This window comes from Monodelphis domestica, chromosome 5, assembly GCF_027887165.1.
Source record: "Monodelphis domestica isolate mMonDom1 chromosome 5, mMonDom1.pri, whole genome shotgun sequence".
NCBI lineage: Eukaryota > Metazoa > Chordata > Mammalia > Didelphimorphia > Didelphidae > Monodelphis > Monodelphis domestica.
Window position 1 is genome coordinate 106,281,487 of NC_077231.1, and position 16,543 is coordinate 106,298,029.

A 16,543-nucleotide genomic window follows, 5' to 3' on the forward strand; every position below is an offset into this window, starting at 1 on the left:
CTTGGGAGTTTCCACACCTGAGATTTCCTCATAAGAATGAAACCGCAGATCTACCCCATATCCTATAGTTTATGGAAATATACAAGGATTCATTGTCAATGATGCAATATTTAAGAACAAATCTTTATTATATATGTTTAGCATTGATTCAGGATATCTAAAGTTTACCGCCAAATAATATGTATTTTCCTAATCTCTATAAACAATAAGATCTTGTTTTATGAAAACTTAATATATATGAATTGAGGCATATGTGACTGAAAACTAAAAAAATATAAAAGTAGAAAATAAACTATTTTAATTACGTGCTAAATCCATACCATTTCGTCAAGTGGTGTAAAGTCTTGAAACATTTCACCCAACCACACCTATTCTTGCTCTGAGAAGACTTGGTGTGAGTCACTACATTGTTTTACTCCAAATGTTAGCTCCTAGATAAATATTATCACTATTTTTCCAGAGTTCTTGTTTATAACAAGCCCTGTCTGTGTCAGAGCTTCCCTATGTTTCATTAATTCTATTTAGCTATTAAAATGGCCCCATAGTGAAGAATTTATGATGAAACAAGAAATAGAGAACATTATATATATATATATAATTTTGATTATATTATGATTATATTAAATTGTGATTTAATATATTATATATAATATATAATATAATAATAAATTATGATTATATTAAATTGAATAAATAATTTTGATTATATTAAATTAAAAAGGTTTTGTACAAACAAAACCAATATAACCAAAATTAGAAGTAAAACAACAAACTGGGGGAAATTTTATAGTAGATTTCCCTGATAAAGGTCTAATTTCTCAAATTTACAAAGAACTAAGTCAAATTTATAAAAATACAAGCCATTCCCCAATTGACAAATGGCTAAAGGATATGAACAAGCAATCATAAAGAATAAATAGATAAATCTATCAATAATCAAAGCTATCGATAATTATATGAAAAAATATTCTGAATCCCAGTTGCTTAGGAAAATGCAAATTAAAACAACTCTAAGGTACCACCTCACATTTATTAGATTGGCCAATATGACAGTAAAGGAAAGTGATAAATGTTGGAAGGTAGGTGGCAAAATTGGGAGATTAATGCATTGTCAGTGAAGCTGGAAATTGATCCAACCATTTTGAAGGGAAGTTTGGAACTGTGCCCCAAAAGCTATAAAACTGTATATAACTTTTGATTATGTAATACCGCTAATAGATCAGCATCCCAAAGAGATTTTTTAAAAGTTTTTTTGGGGGGAAACCTACTTTTACTGGCTGAACAAACTGTGGTATATGTTGGTGATGGAATACTATCTTGGTATTAAAAAATGATGAGCAGGATTTCAGAAAAATCTGGAAACATCTTCATGAACTGATGCAGAGTGAAATAAACAGAACCAGGACAAAAGTACCCACAGTAATAGCAATATTATATGATAACCAATTGTAAAAAATTTAGCTACTCTTAGCAATACAATGATCAGGAGAATTCTGAAAGATTTGTAATAAAGAATGCTATCAAATTTTTGGAGTAAGAATGCGGATCCAAGCATACTATTTTTCACATTAGTTTATTTATGTTTTTGTTTTTGTGGTTTGGTTTTATGTGATTATTCTCTTACAACAATGACCAATATGCAAGTATGTTTTATAAGAAAATACATGTATAATGCAGATTAAATTACTTACCATTTCTGGGAAGGGGGTAAGGAAGAGAGGAAAGAAGACAATTGTAAACCTTGAAATTTCTTAGACTTGTGAATGTTGGAAATTTCACCATTGGAAAGTTTCATACTTGGAAAAAATTTCCTACTGATAGTAAGAACTCTATTGGAATGTGAACCCCCTTGGCATAGGAGGATTCTTCTCCTCCCTACTTGGGACTGCTTTAGGACAGAAACCTTTTGCTGAACAATGGAAAGGGCTTTGACCTATGCTTAAGCATAGAACAGGAAGTTCTTTGAGTCATGATTGATTTTAGAATTGATACAATAGAGATACTTGGAATGACAGAACCAGATCTTGGAACTTACAATCTCCACCCTACTCAGTCTAACAGGATTTAGGAAGGGCTGCAGCAAGGATCAAGATTTAATTATTTGAGAATATGACCTTCAACAGACATGTGCAAAGGGGCAGACCTCTGGGCGGTCCTGGGTTAAGCTAGAGCCACCATTGGCACAGGGAAGACATGGACAGTTATTGGTAGATGTGAGAACTGAGGGGAGGGAACTTGGATGGTTTCCTTAAAGATAGCGGGGTCTGAGGACTAGGAAGGTGGTTGGAGAGGTTTTGCTCTGAGAGGTTGTGCTCTGAGAAGCTTGCTCTGAAGGAGGCTGGAGGTGGAGGCCCCTGAGACTTTTTCTCCATTTTGGTCATGTGAGTGATAGGGACTGATCTCTTTTCTTTGCCTCAGCTATGTAAGGGCTTGGGCCTTTTGGCCCAGCCTAAACAGAGGGGGTATTTAAGCCCTATTCCCCCCCCCCCTCTCTCTCTCTCTCCCTCTAATACCTTTCTTCCTCCTGTTTGTAATTAAAAACTTCATAAAAGGTTGACTGCTGACTTGAGTTTTCATTTAGGAATTACATAGCTGAATTCCTTGGTGACCTTAAATTAATATATATCAGTCTTTTAAAGTGATTTCCTTGTCACACAATTTGGATTTTGTAATTTTGGAAAAGCTATGCTAAAAGTTATTATTACATGTAATTGGAAAAATAAAATATATTTGAACAAAAAAATAATGATCCCAAAGTACAAGAGTGATACTGGGAGCTCTGGAAAGCCTAAGAAAAGTCATAAAATGTCTAGGTATGTTTGTATAAGAAATGCTTATTAAATGATGGGGTTTGCTTTTATGCCCAATTTTAAAATTACTTGAAGGATTTTGGAACATATTGTTTATGCAGTTAAATTAGAGAAGGGGAGGGGTAGATACAGCTATAAAAGGGCAAATGTAAAGATTTACATTTCAAAGATAAGGATTTTAATTTTTAGCAGACAAATTAAGAGGAAGGTTTACATATCAAATTGTAAAGGGGTAGAAAATGTGAGGGGTTTTTATAAAAGATTGGGCTAGAATTTTTTAAGAATAGGGTCACCAGGAATTTAATTAATTCCAAAGAGATTTATCTTAACACTTTATTTATAAAATATAGGAAGAGTGAAAGGAAATCAGAGAGAGGCTAGGGTAAGATAAATAGCCTAAGCTCTAAGTATTTTGCTTTGGCCCCTGGCTCAACCAGGCAGAGCTAATTAGTCCTTAGCTGGAGAGGCCTCAGCTTTGAGCCATGGACCTGGGGATGCAGGAAACCTTTGTCAAGAGGGTCAACCTCTCTTGAGGCTAGTTCCTTCAGAAAATTCAGGAAAGGAGTCAGCCTTTTTCACTCACCATATGTCAGTCCAAAGGGAGAGATTTACTAACAGTCTCACCAAGTCTAGTAAGCAGATTCTTCATCAACCTCCAGCTCCAACTCAGAACTCCAAATAATGAGAGAATTTTCTTCACAGGAAATTGTAACTTCTTTTAAAGACACTTCTTTGCATCACTTCCTGTGACTCCTCTACTTTTTATGTGGGCAAATTATAGTCTATCGTTTTTCTTAAGACTGCCCAGGGGGAAGTCAGTCGATTCTGATTCATCACGTCTGACACATGGGCCACAGATCTCCCCCACTTAAAGATTAAGTGGGATGTGTACACTTTTGGTGATTAAATCTAAAAATGGGCAGAGGAGTTAATTTAATCTTCACAATCAGGGGAGAGTTTATTTCATTTTCACAATCAGAGGAGAGTTAATTCAATCTTCACAAAATATAGCAAAAGGAGAAAAAGTTATAGCTGGCAAATTGATACAAGAGTTAATCTAGCAAATGGTTATCTTAAAATGGAGCCAGAATTCTTTTATACTGTTAGAACAAGAATTTATTTGTGGTGGTTCAGTCTAGATAGAAGCAAGAGTCTCAGCTCAGAAGTAAGGATGTTTAGATTTTGAGATGTAAAGATTAAAATTTAGGAATATGGGGAGACTGAGGCAGGTAGAAATTAGTTTCTCTCTGCAAGGAGTATTATATTTTTTAGATGTTTATTAAGGATTAAGGATTAAAGAATATACAAGTAAGAAACATGTGCCTAGGCCAGAGGCCTAGACAAAATAACCTCACATCATGGAAGAAACGCCTCTGCTCCAAAACGGAAGTCCAAAAGAGAGCCAAAAACCTTTGCCATCAGCTTAAATCCTTCCTTGATCTCGGCCCACCTCAGAATTCCCGTGAGATTACAAAGCATTTTGGGGAAGTGGAGCAAAGGCTTGTGGGGATTGTAGTCTTGTATTCGAGTCTATTTTTTACAGAGACATTCCCTTTTAGTGAAGAGAAAGAGAATTTGCTGTGGACCCTTGTGAAAAGAATCCCAGAAACCCTAGCAAAGAAGTCAGTTGGAAGCCATTGTTCTCTGACACTTGGAAAGGTCTGTGGCAACTTTTTTTGATCTTTGAGTCTGAAAGATGGCTGGGGGTATTTGAAGATAAAAAGAAGAGATATAAGATATAAGAAAACTAAGAAACTGAAGAAGAGAAACCTTTCTACTAAATAGGTTTTACTGAGTGCTTTTCCCTCAAGTACCACAGGGGGCGGTAGGATACAGACAACAGAAGAGAGAGAGGGAGGTTTGCTTCAAACTCTCTCTCAAGATTATATAAGCTACTTTAGGAGTTACTATATATATATTTAAGGTTCATTGTTTTGGAAATAGGCTTGGTAAGTTAGATTATTCTTTTAGTTAGTGTGTAATTAGAATTTTGTACCCTTGTACTACATTTCCCAGGATTCCTCTTTTGTCCTCACATTACGTCCTTACATTTTGTAGATAAAGTTTCTGTAACTCCACCCTCTTGCATTCTTCTCCTGCTATCATGGTTGGGAAAAGTTCTCTTGACTCAGATTTTTCTATTTTCCTCTACTTCAAGTGATTATTAATAAATCTTATAAAGTATAATACTTGGAGTTATTGGATTATCCTTGAATTTTTTTTTTTTAAGAAAGCCTTTGATAAAAGAATAGGTAGTACATACATTTTGCAAAGCTGCTCCTGCTGCTGCTACTGCTGCCGCTGCTGCTGCCTACCATGTTTGACCAGACACTGCCTGGGGATCCTTGCCAGTTCTGCTCTCTGTGAACTACTGCAGTCTATACCCAATTCCCCAAGGTTTCAAGAGCCGTTTAGAAGCACCTTTGTTTTTACTACCTGAAGAGTGAAGTATAAATCCCCTCCCCCCCAACATGGGTCTCAAGTCTGTGATAGTCACTTTTCAGCAGGGGAACACAGCATGGAGCAGCAAATTCATGTTATCCACCTCAACCCTAGCCTGGCTAATCCAGGAGGGCTTCCATGCTGTGGGGGTGGGGACTGAGGTATCACAGGGCCACTGATATTACCCCCTCTGGTGGGGGGAAGGGTCAAAACCTTTCCCCCAAACATTCCTAGTGAGGCTTTTACTCCTAGACAGTGCATACTAGGGTAGTGTCACCAACAGAGAGGAAGTAGGGATTGAAAGCAGGACCCAGTTTCATGCCTATCTCAAACAGTTTCTGTTTCCAGAGAGCCTTACTGAGTTCATGCAGTTCACAGCTTTTGGATGTCTTTTCTTGCTACTGTTCCTGGGTGTACTGATTGGATACCTTGTAGCTATTAGCTTGAGTAATATCAGGAATCAGAGGGGAAATTCATCTCACTATACCCCTTTTCTATTTTGGCCTGCCCAGTCTCTGCAACATAACCAATATGGGATTTGTCCACACTATGCTCAGTGCAGGTATGAGGAACCCCAGAGGTGTGACTAAAGGAATCTAAATGGATGATAATACTGGGAAGGGGAAGGAAACTTGAGTTCTGGAGGTGAATTTTAAGCCTTTTCAGACTCAATTGTTTTATTGATGTTAACTCTTTCAGTTTTGTTCCCCTCCAAATAGTGAACAAGTCTCTATTGGAATTGGAGAAAAGGACTCTTGAATTCAATGCCTGTATCCTATTATTCTTATTGTATTTGCTGAGTGTTTGCTTTAAAATTCAATTTTGTTTTTTAAATCCCACATATTAATCTGATCTGTACTACTCTGTTACACTGAATCATTTTTAGTTACTGTGTTTTGGCCATTTAGCTATGTGTTCTGTTACATTGTCTTTATTTGTACCTCCCCATATGACTGGACTGGAGAAAATACCATTGTAAAAGTCCATAAACAACTTGCACAAACACTTTCAGTGGCAAAACCATAAGTCTTTATGGATACTGGGTTGTCATCAGATCCATTAAGGTCACATCTTGCCTAAATAGCCTTTTGTTCCTTTTTGCCTTTGTTAATTATCACATAGATCATGATGGATGGACTCCATCAATCTGGTTACAATCTATATACAACTTTTGGAGAATTTAATGAGCTAAATATCTGAATTGATTTTAATAGATCTTCAAAAATGATTTTCAGATATATAGTAGCATCCCTACCTCTGACTGATCATTTGCCTACCTTTGAGTTGTTTGTAACAGGAGGTAAGAGTCCATTTATAGTTGAAGTGAAGTGCAATAGCACTGTTGTATTCCCCATCTCCACATTTATTAAAAATGTAATGGGTGAGAAATCTGAAGTGATCTTTAGTATTTAGTCCTTGGTTTCACATTGAAATGGATGGGACATATTGGAGACAGGTCTTTTATACTGTAACAGTCTCATACCAAAGGGAGGGAGGTTCCCCAAAAGGGCTTGGTTACCCTGTGTTAGGCTATAATTTCATGTGGGAAGTAGGAAGAATTTTCCTGGGAAATCTAGAAGCTTCTGAATCAGTTTTTATATTTGTAACTCTTCAGCTTACTCTATCCTTCCACTAGAATGATCTAAATTCTTGGTGACATTTTAGATCCAAAAGGTTTTCATCAGCAGTACAGAGATTTGTGCTTTTTTGGACTTCACTGCCACATTTTGGAATGATGACAGTGATAGACTTTGTTAAAAATATCTCAGCCAAAGGTGAAAGATTGGCTAGATCTATAGAACTTGTGACAAGTATCCATGAGCTTCAAAGGTTCTTAAATTTCACACCACAACTCATGTGAATTCTATATGATAGCAGGTTTGTTTGTTATTGTCATTAAATGGACTCTTGTAATTTTGAGGATTTTGGTACTTCTTTGAATGTACATTACCTGCTGTACTATGTTTTATAAAGCTGTTACTTAGTGAAAATCATTTGCACTCACACTGTGAATAATGACTAAGTTAAAAAGGAAATGGATCTCATTCTTTGGTGAGAAACCTTTGTATTCTATCTCTCCTAGACTGACACAGTGTGTCACTGATTATAAGCCATATACTCAGCTTCCGAGAGACTACTATTATTTTTTATTTTTAAAACATTTTTTATTATTCCTTTCCCTTATATGTGCAATAGAGTATTTTAGTTTTCTTTTTTCTCTCATTTTTTTGTACTTGAAGCACATGATATCAGTATTATTGCTTTTCTTTAAAATTTTTGCTCTAGAGTAAGTTTAAAATGTCTAGTAGCCCTAACATCAATGCATACCCAAAAGCTTTAGACTATGGAAACTTGCCATTCATTGTTAAAAATTATAGGACTTTGCTTAATAATTGTGTCTGATTCCAGGACAAGGTATCACAAATAGAGCCACTGCACAGTGCCAAGGAGCACAAAGTTAATCTGCACAGTGCCAACAAGCACAAGGTCAAAGAAGCAAACAAATCGTGGTGCGATTGATAATATTCTGCACCAAAACAGGGGACTCAGACTTGTTTGAGGTTCAAGGTTGTGGCTGTTTGACATGTCAGATGCAGGTCTTCCCCATGCTACATTCTACTATGAATTTTAGATTTACTCCACCCTGCTTAGTGTATTTCATAAAATCCAAGATTTAATTTTTGTTTGAGATAGATCTTCAAAGACGAAGTTTGCTAACTAACTGAATCCAGAGAATGAACTGTTTGCAGAAAGATATCTAAACCTTTTCACTACAGGAAGATCCAGAATGAACCTTGGGGTGTGGTTGATTGAACATTTTTTTGAATGTACACTCTTATGCCAAAGGGGACTGCCCCCAATTGGTTTTTGTCAATGTGCCCAGCAAAACATTGGTTTGCTGTCTTTCTCTCTCCTCTATTTCCTCATATCTACAACTATTATAGTTTTCCTCTTAGTGGGTAAAAAAATTTTGTATACACTTACAGTTAGAATTTTTTTGGGTGCAGTATGCTTATGTTTAGTGATCAATTGGGGAGACTAGTCCCCCAATCATCATCAGGGGGGATTGTGAATTTTAAAAATCTCCATCTTGGTCTAGCACAAAAAAAATTGTGCACACCCACTACACGGGCATGTGCTAGTCAAGGACAAATCAGAAATAACTAACTGCCCACCTGGGCTATCCTAAGCCAAGCTTGAGCCATCATTGGCACTTGTGAGGCACAGGAAGTGATGGAGAAAGCAGCCTCTGGAATTTGCTCACTTCCTGTGGACAGAGCTAGATGCCAGTTCATGTTAGGAGCTTGAACAGGGAGGAGGCCTGCAGACAGCTTCCCTTCAGATCGCTCACGTGAGTCAAGGACTGATTCCTTTCCACCTTGGCCCTTTGGGCCTAATATCCCTCTGCCTTGGTCAGAGGTTGAGTAACCCCTTTCCCTTTTCTCCTTGTGAGTCAAGGACTGATTCCTTTCCACCTTGGCCCTTTGGGCCTAATCTCCCTCTGCCTTAGTCAGAGGTTGAGTAACCCCTTTCCCTTTTCTCCTCTCTCCTTCTCTCTCCCTCTCCTTTCCCTACTCCCATTGTGATTAAACCTCCATAAACTCCATTCTGACTTGAGTGTTTCATTTTAGGAATTTCATAAGTAAATTCCTTGGCAGCCATAGTTATAATAATATTATAACAATCTTAGAAGGTGAAATTTTCACTACAACATTAGTTTAGAAATCAGGAATGTATATACCCATACTTAAGGATTAAATGTTGAGGAGGATGGCCTATGACAGACATGTGCTAGCAAATGACAAATAAGAAACAACTGACAGACTCCCTGGGCTGTCCTAAGTCAAGCTTAAGCTACCATTGGTACATATGATATGCAGGAAGTGATGTAAAAAAAAGTCTATATATTCGCTGGACTTCCTCTTGCCAGGCTCTCTTTGGTGGCAGAGGCATTGAGCTCTGGGTCTCTCTCCTGGAGATGTTGGGTTTGACTAACGGTGTGGCTCGTGGCAGCATCTTGGCATCTTGGTGTGGGTTAGGTGAGGCGTCTTCTCTGAGCTCTCTCGGAGTTTAGGCTGATTCCTTTTTTTTCCTTTACCTTTCCTAAAATGCTATCCTCCTAGGAGGCCCCTCATCTCAAAGGAGACCTTGTGGCTGAGGTCTCTGAACACCCCTTGGCTCAGGCTAGGCCAGAGAAATCTTATACCCTTTTTCCTCTCTCTTCTTCTTAATTCCTTCCCTCTATATTAATTAAACCACCATAAAATTCTCAAACTGACTTGAGTATTTTTATTGGGATTTGAATTAGTCCCTGGTGACCATAAGTATAATATATTAGTCAAAAACCCCTAAATTTACCCCTTAAACTACCAAGTACTGAAGTTTGGCTACCATCCTGGCTCCCCTATCCTTAAGAGAAAAGGGAAAAAAAAAAGACCAGGAAATGCTATTTCCTATTTGTTACTAAAATCTAGTCCTTTTTGTTTCTTTCATAGTGTGGTAATTTTCTATAGTCCTGGTTGTTGATTGGGTAAATGCATAATTGCTACTACAAGATTCTGGGACATATATCACTTTAATTGGGGCCCGATTCAAGGACCTGTTATAGATTTATTTTTCCTTACTTAGAATTTTTACACATAAGACTTTGACATTTTATATTTCATCCAGAAGTTATTTTTTCTCCTTTATTTGGATTTTTTATGGTTTTTTTTTTTGGCAATTGATTCATATACCTCATAACTCAGGCATGCATCCCTGGGTGATCTGTGGGTTTGTCAATACCCTCTTCAAGGGGGCTTGTGTTATTATCCTATAATGCAAAGTTTAAATTCTTTTGAGAGTAATTTTAGGATAAGAAACTTGCTACCTCTCCGAATCCAGAAAGTGAACTGTTTGGAGAAAGCACTATGGAGACGCCTGCAGAAACCACTTACTGCACCAAAAGATCCAGAGTGAAGTTTGGGATGTGGTAATTTGAAAGGTTGGAGGTTGAATGCATTTATTTTGAATGTACACTCTTATGCCAAAGGGGACTGCCCCCAAACTGAATTTTTGTAAATGTAGCATTCATTGGTTTTGTTCTTTTTCTCTTTTATGTCCCTCTTATCACCAAATTATTGTAATTTTTCTTTAGAAACTTCAATATTATATATACCTCTACTTAAAGATCTTTTAAGCTGGTTATGTTAAAATGATACATTGGGGAGACTTGTCTCCCAGAGGATCACTGGGGAACGTGTAATTAGAATTTTGTGCCCTTGAACTACATTTCCCAGCATTTCTCTTTCCTCCTCACATTACACCCTTATATTTTGTATATAAAGTTTCTGTAACTCTACCCTCTTGTACTTTTCTACTACTATCATGGCCAGGAAAAGTTCTCTTTAACTCAGTTTTTTCTACTTTCCTATACTTCAAGTGATTATTAACAAATCTTATAAAACATAATACTTGGAGTTATTGGATATTAGTTTTTAATCTTACATTAGATAGTATAGTGAGTGAAGTGTCTACCTTCATAGACAAAGAAAAAATCCCTTGTGGAACAGTTGGGAGGGGGGTGTTATATAGAAGAAATATTCGTTATTAGGGGTTATATAAGAGATCTCCAAATCCTATTCCTCCTTCATATCCCTCTACCTACTATTAAGAAGAAATAAATAATAGTTATTTAGTAAACTGCCTTAGGCCTTCACTCCACTGTCTGTGTAGCAGTTTGGCTCCAGCTTTAGTCTGATCACTATAAGTTTAAATTGTCATTTATTACTTTTGACCAGCCAGACTAATATAGAAAATAAATTTTATTTAAAAGCCTTATATATGTATCAAATATTATTTTCTTTTATTACAACCTATAACCAGTTACTTATCTTGAGCTTATTATTGAAAGCCTTAGTTAAATTCCATACTATAACCTTAGCCAGCTATGATTTTCCTTATAAATAAAATGACAGTTCTAGAGCCAAATAGCAAATGAATTTTAAAACTTATGATAAAAGTAATTAATTTTCTAAATCAAAATCTTTAATTTTGGGCTCTTTTCCCCTTCTGGTCTTAAAACCATTTTCTATTAGATAATGATTAATATTTGTATAGCACTTTAAAATGTACAAAGAATTTCTTTTCCAGCAAACCTGTGAATTAAATAGTGCAATATTATCATCCCTGTTTTATAGATGACAATGAAGAGGTTTAATCACTAATGTGTTTCCTGATTCTAAGTCCAATGTTCAATCCATTAAACTTCTCATTTAGCAGATTTTTTAAAATGCCACCAAAGTAATTACTATTCTAAAATACCAAAACTTTGTTTTTCACTAAAAACACTTAGTGTAACACTTCATATTGTGGTAGTTAGGTGGTTCAGAGAATAGAGTACTGGGCATGGAATCAGGAAGACTCATCTTCCTGAGTTCAAATCTGACTTCAGACACTTAGTTGCTTTGATTCAATTTCCTCATCTGTAATATGAGCTAAAAAGGAAGTGGCAAACTTTGCCAAGAAAATCTCAGATGGGGTCATGAAGAATTAGACATGACTGAAAACAATTGAACAACAATAATAAAAATAATGTTACAAAACCAAGGAATTGATAGTACACTTTCTATATTGACTTCTAGTTTAGGACAAATTGAATGATGTGACAAGGAAATCACTTTAAAAGAGTAGACTATTCTTTGTTCTAACCATATAATGAAAAGATACTCAGATTTCTCATAGCATTTGGCCTGGATTTCCCTTTTTCTTTATCATATTCTTCCTTGTATCATAGTTTTGTAAAGATTAAAATTTAGGGGAATGGGGAGACTGAGGCAGGTAGAAATTAGTTTCTCTCTGCAAGGAGTATTATATTTTTTTAGAGGTTTATTGAAGATTAAGGATTAAAGAAAATACAAGATAAGAGACACGTGTCCAGGCCATAGAGAGGCCTAGACACAACCTCACCTACATTATGAAAAAAAGCCATGCCTGCCCCAAAACGGAAGTCCAAGAGCCAAGAGAGAGCCTTTGAATCAGCTTAAATACCTTCTCGATCTTGGCCCAGGTGAGATTACAAGGCATTCTGGGGAAGTGGAGCAAAGGCTCATGGGGATTGTAGTCCTGTATTGGAGTCTATTTTTTACAGTTTTCTCAATATATGTTTTTTTTCCCCCAGTATTACCCAGCATTAGATGATAAATACCTTGAATTAACTCATTTCACCTTTTTATTTTTTTGTACATATTAGGCATGTAATTTTTTGAACTCAATTATTCTTTCAATATCCCTTTCAATATCTAGAACATAGAAATGTTATAATAAAAACTTTTTAAAAAAAAGATCCATATCCTCCTATCATATTCTTTGCCATCCCTGTTTATCTCTTTTTTACTACAAAATTTTAAATGCTTGTTTTTTGTTGATGTTAACAGTTACAAAATAAAAATATCCAGACAATCTCTTGCTTTGTTCAATTAGTGGTTAAGAATAGAGATGATAAGCAGGAGTGTATATGTATAAACTCAATTTGAAGATTAGGAAAATGTTTCTTTCAAATAAAATATTATGGAGATAAGAAAAAATATTTAATCTTTACTACATTCTAAGTTGTAATGCAAATTCCATTTAATTTTAAAGACCAAATTTTTTTTTTTAAGTTAATGGTCTTTTATTGGAAAAAAAAAAGACTAGCATTTACAACTTGGAATGGACATAAATTGTAATATCTCGAACAGCGATGTTGATAGTTGTGCTGAAGTCCACAGCCTACTCTGCCGGCTCCAAGTCATGGTACAGAAGGTTTTAAAAATAGAGAGCCCAAAGATGTTCCCTTGGTGAAGGTTTCTTTTCAAAAATTTTGTGTGAACGGTAACAGTCTGAAATCCGTTTCACTCTAGTGCAATGCAGACAATGCTAAGCCAATAGAAACACAGACATGCCATCCAGAGTTTGAAATCATCATTAGGGTTTTTGGAGCACTCTTAAGTACAGAAGAACCACATCACCTTGAAATTCTGCATCCTTCAACCATTTTGCTGCATACCATCCTGAGGTAAACCAAATTTACTTTATTGTATTTACTTTTTTTTTTAAGTAAACCAGCTATGACAATTTATACTAACAAATTGAACTAGATAACCCACACGGGTACATTTTTTTTATTTTTTTTTGTTTTTATTTTTTTTAAATACAAATGTCTGACAGTGCTCAATTGTCAAGCTGCATGCATGAAAAACTGGTCAGCCCAAACAGTGTAATAATCATTAGCAAACGGAACTTTAAGGAGTTCGCTAAGTGCTTCCTTATCATTTAAGGTAGTAGTACAAGTACTTATATTGTAAAACTGATGTGTAACTTGATCTTTTGGGGACAGGACTACCAACCAATACATGCAGATTTTTTTTGTGTGTGTGGACAGAAGGTACTTTTGACTTTGCTATACTGAAACAGAATGAATAAATGAACTTTTTTTTTTTTGCAAGAGGTAAGCAAAAGATTCAATTTGATTCATCTAGAGGGTGAAAAAAGGTGAGAGGAGGTCTTCATTTTGCAGTCATCATCTGTACAAATTCTTCAGAGTTCACTTGTCCATCTCCATCAATATCTGCTTCTCTGATCATTTCATCTACTTCTTCATCTGTTAGTTTTATTCCTAAGTTTGTCATTATATGACGCAGTTCCGCTGCACTGATGTAACCATTGCCATCCTTGTCAAAGACTCGGAATGCCTCACAGATTTCTTCTTCACTGTCTGTATCTTTCATTTTTCTAGCCATCATGGTCAAAAATTCAGGAAAGTCAATCGTGCCATTACCATCAGCATCCACCTCTGTAATTCTACTTCTGTTGGATTTTGACCCAATGACCTCATGACGGTTCCAAGTTCTTTTGTCGTGATGGTGCCATTGCCATCTTTGTCAAATAGGGAGAAGGCTTCCTTGAATTCAGCGATCTGCTCCTCAGTCAGCTGATCAGCCATTGTGCGTGAGAGGGAAGAGAGGAAGGAAGGACAAGACCAAATGTTTCTATAAAAATGTTTTCTTACTTCTTGATTTCATTTTAATATCACATTATGATATTTTATTTTACACTGTTTATCTTACATATTTCATACCAGAGTGCCTTTAAAACATTAACACATTACCTCAAAACCTGATCGTCAGTCAAAGTATTAAGTTTTTGTATGCCTGGTAATTTGTGTGTGTGTGTGTGTGTGTGTGTGTGTGTGTGTGTGTAACTTCTGTATTCCTATCTATGCTTTTGTCATGGACAGTCAACTCTACTTTTCATATTAGTAATATATTTTCATAATAATTAATCATAATTGACTTTCTATACATAATCTGCTCAAATATTTGTTGATAGACAACATAAAAGGACATAGTCTATTGTTATAGAAGGATTGAGAAGGGGAACAGGGGGAATGGAAGAAGAGAGAGAAATGGGGAGAGAAGGTGAAGAGATTCTTCTTCCCCTCTCTTTTCTGGGAGAGAGGTAGCCAAATCTTATCCCCCTGACAGAGGAAATATGTCTCCTTACAGAATAGTTCTGGGAAATGGAGGACAAGAACTGGAAAGATTAGCTTTGGTAAGATGACCCACTGCCTCCCCTTTGGTCCTAGCTATTGTTGAGAAGCAGAATGGATTCTTCTGCCTCTGATCTCCTTAAGGACACACACTGTCACTTCCCTTTAGAAACCCGGGGTCACTCCACTATCAAGGAAAGATGTTGTTCCTTGGGTTAGGCAGTTTGGATCATTGGGATCCTGAGCTAACCTTCCCCTTTGGGGGAGAGATGTGATTCTCCCCAAATTTTCTATCCCCTTTCCTAGTGTCAGAAACCAGTCAAACCTAATTCTAAAGTAGTAAACAATTTATTTGGGTTCACACAGGGAAGGAGAGGTAGGGGTGTCAGGCAAGGAAAGTGGGGGGTAGGAAACCCTAACACTTGTCCCCTCTGGCAGATTGCCCCCCCCAAGTTCTTAGGATTCAAGACTGAGTGCCTTGAACCCTCTTCCAGCCAGCTGCTAATTGATCCCTATTCCTCAGCTAATTAGCTTTTAATTCAAGAGTCCAATTAGCTGAGGGAGAAATATAGGAGATCTTTGACAGCAGATTCCTCTGTAGATGGCTTCCTTTCAAAGTCCCTCTCTACAGTATTCACAGATGACTCTGTGCTGTTTTTGAGAATGAGGAATAGGTGTCCAAGGTTCACAGGGAAAGCTGTTGATCCCCTGAGAGATACAGCTTCTTCCAGTTTGGGAAGTTTGCCTCCTTCTTCCCGCTCTCAGCTGAAGAAATGCCTGAGTGACAGTTGGAGCTCACCCATCCCTCTTCTGCTCTCCTACTGGAATCCTGAGGTTCTGCTTTTCTCTTCCCTGCACCTCTCCCACACCTTGGATTAATTCCTCTCTTACACTCTAGAATTTGAGAAATTGAATCTAGGGTAAACAAAGCATTTATTTATTTATTTCATTAGGATTATATTTGATCCTGATATTGATTATGGCCAATTGATTGTCAGTTGGTATTGATTAGGTGGTATAGATTCCACTAAAGCTGTTAGGGCCTGGATGGTTCTGGTAGTAAATGAAACTGGCTGGAGATAGTTTACCACAAAGCCTATTTATTTACTGTCCAGAGAACAGGGAATGGATAAAGGAGATAGAAAGTAAGAAAAACTCTGATCCTAATTCTAGGTTTCCAAAAATATCCCCCACAAAACTGATCTGCAAGGATCTTCTTCTTATTCACCACAGGTGAATCTCCTTAATCTATTCTACAAGTGTCTATCTAAAACCCAAATCTATCTTTCTAAACTTATTCTACTATGTAATTTTCAATATTATTAACCGCCTTGAAATATAGAACAAAAGTAATAAGTTGTCTTCTCTAACGGACCAATGCAAAATGTCTCCTCTGACTCTTCCAAGCAGAGCAGTCAAATCTCACACTGTTCAGTGTGAGCAAACAGCGCCCTCTAGTAGGTAGCTGCACTCCCTTTCAGGACAGCAGCTCTGACAGCCAAACCTCTTTCTACCTTCACAGATCTTCTTGTCAGGTGTCCAAGTTAAGTTTGGCCAAAGTCTCTAACTGATATTATCCAAAGGAAACTAACCAGCCAACCTACTCTCTTGAGGACCAGTTCAAGAGAGCCCCCAAATGACCCTACTCTCTGGGGTTTCTGGGATGTTTTCTTAAGGGGCCCACATCACCCTTTCCTCTGTCTATATCTGTCTTAATGGAACAGATTTAAAAGTGACAAACTCTATGGGCTGAAACTCTTGCTTCTAACTAGGACCTGTTCTT

General features: G+C 36.7%; 1 pseudogene; it reads right to left on the reverse strand.

The window, feature by feature from the left end:
- Positions 1-12,878: 12,878 nt before the first annotated feature.
- LOC100018982 (calmodulin-1-like) lies at positions 12,879-14,270 on the reverse strand (annotated as a pseudogene).
- Positions 14,271-16,543: the final 2,273 nt, after the last annotated feature.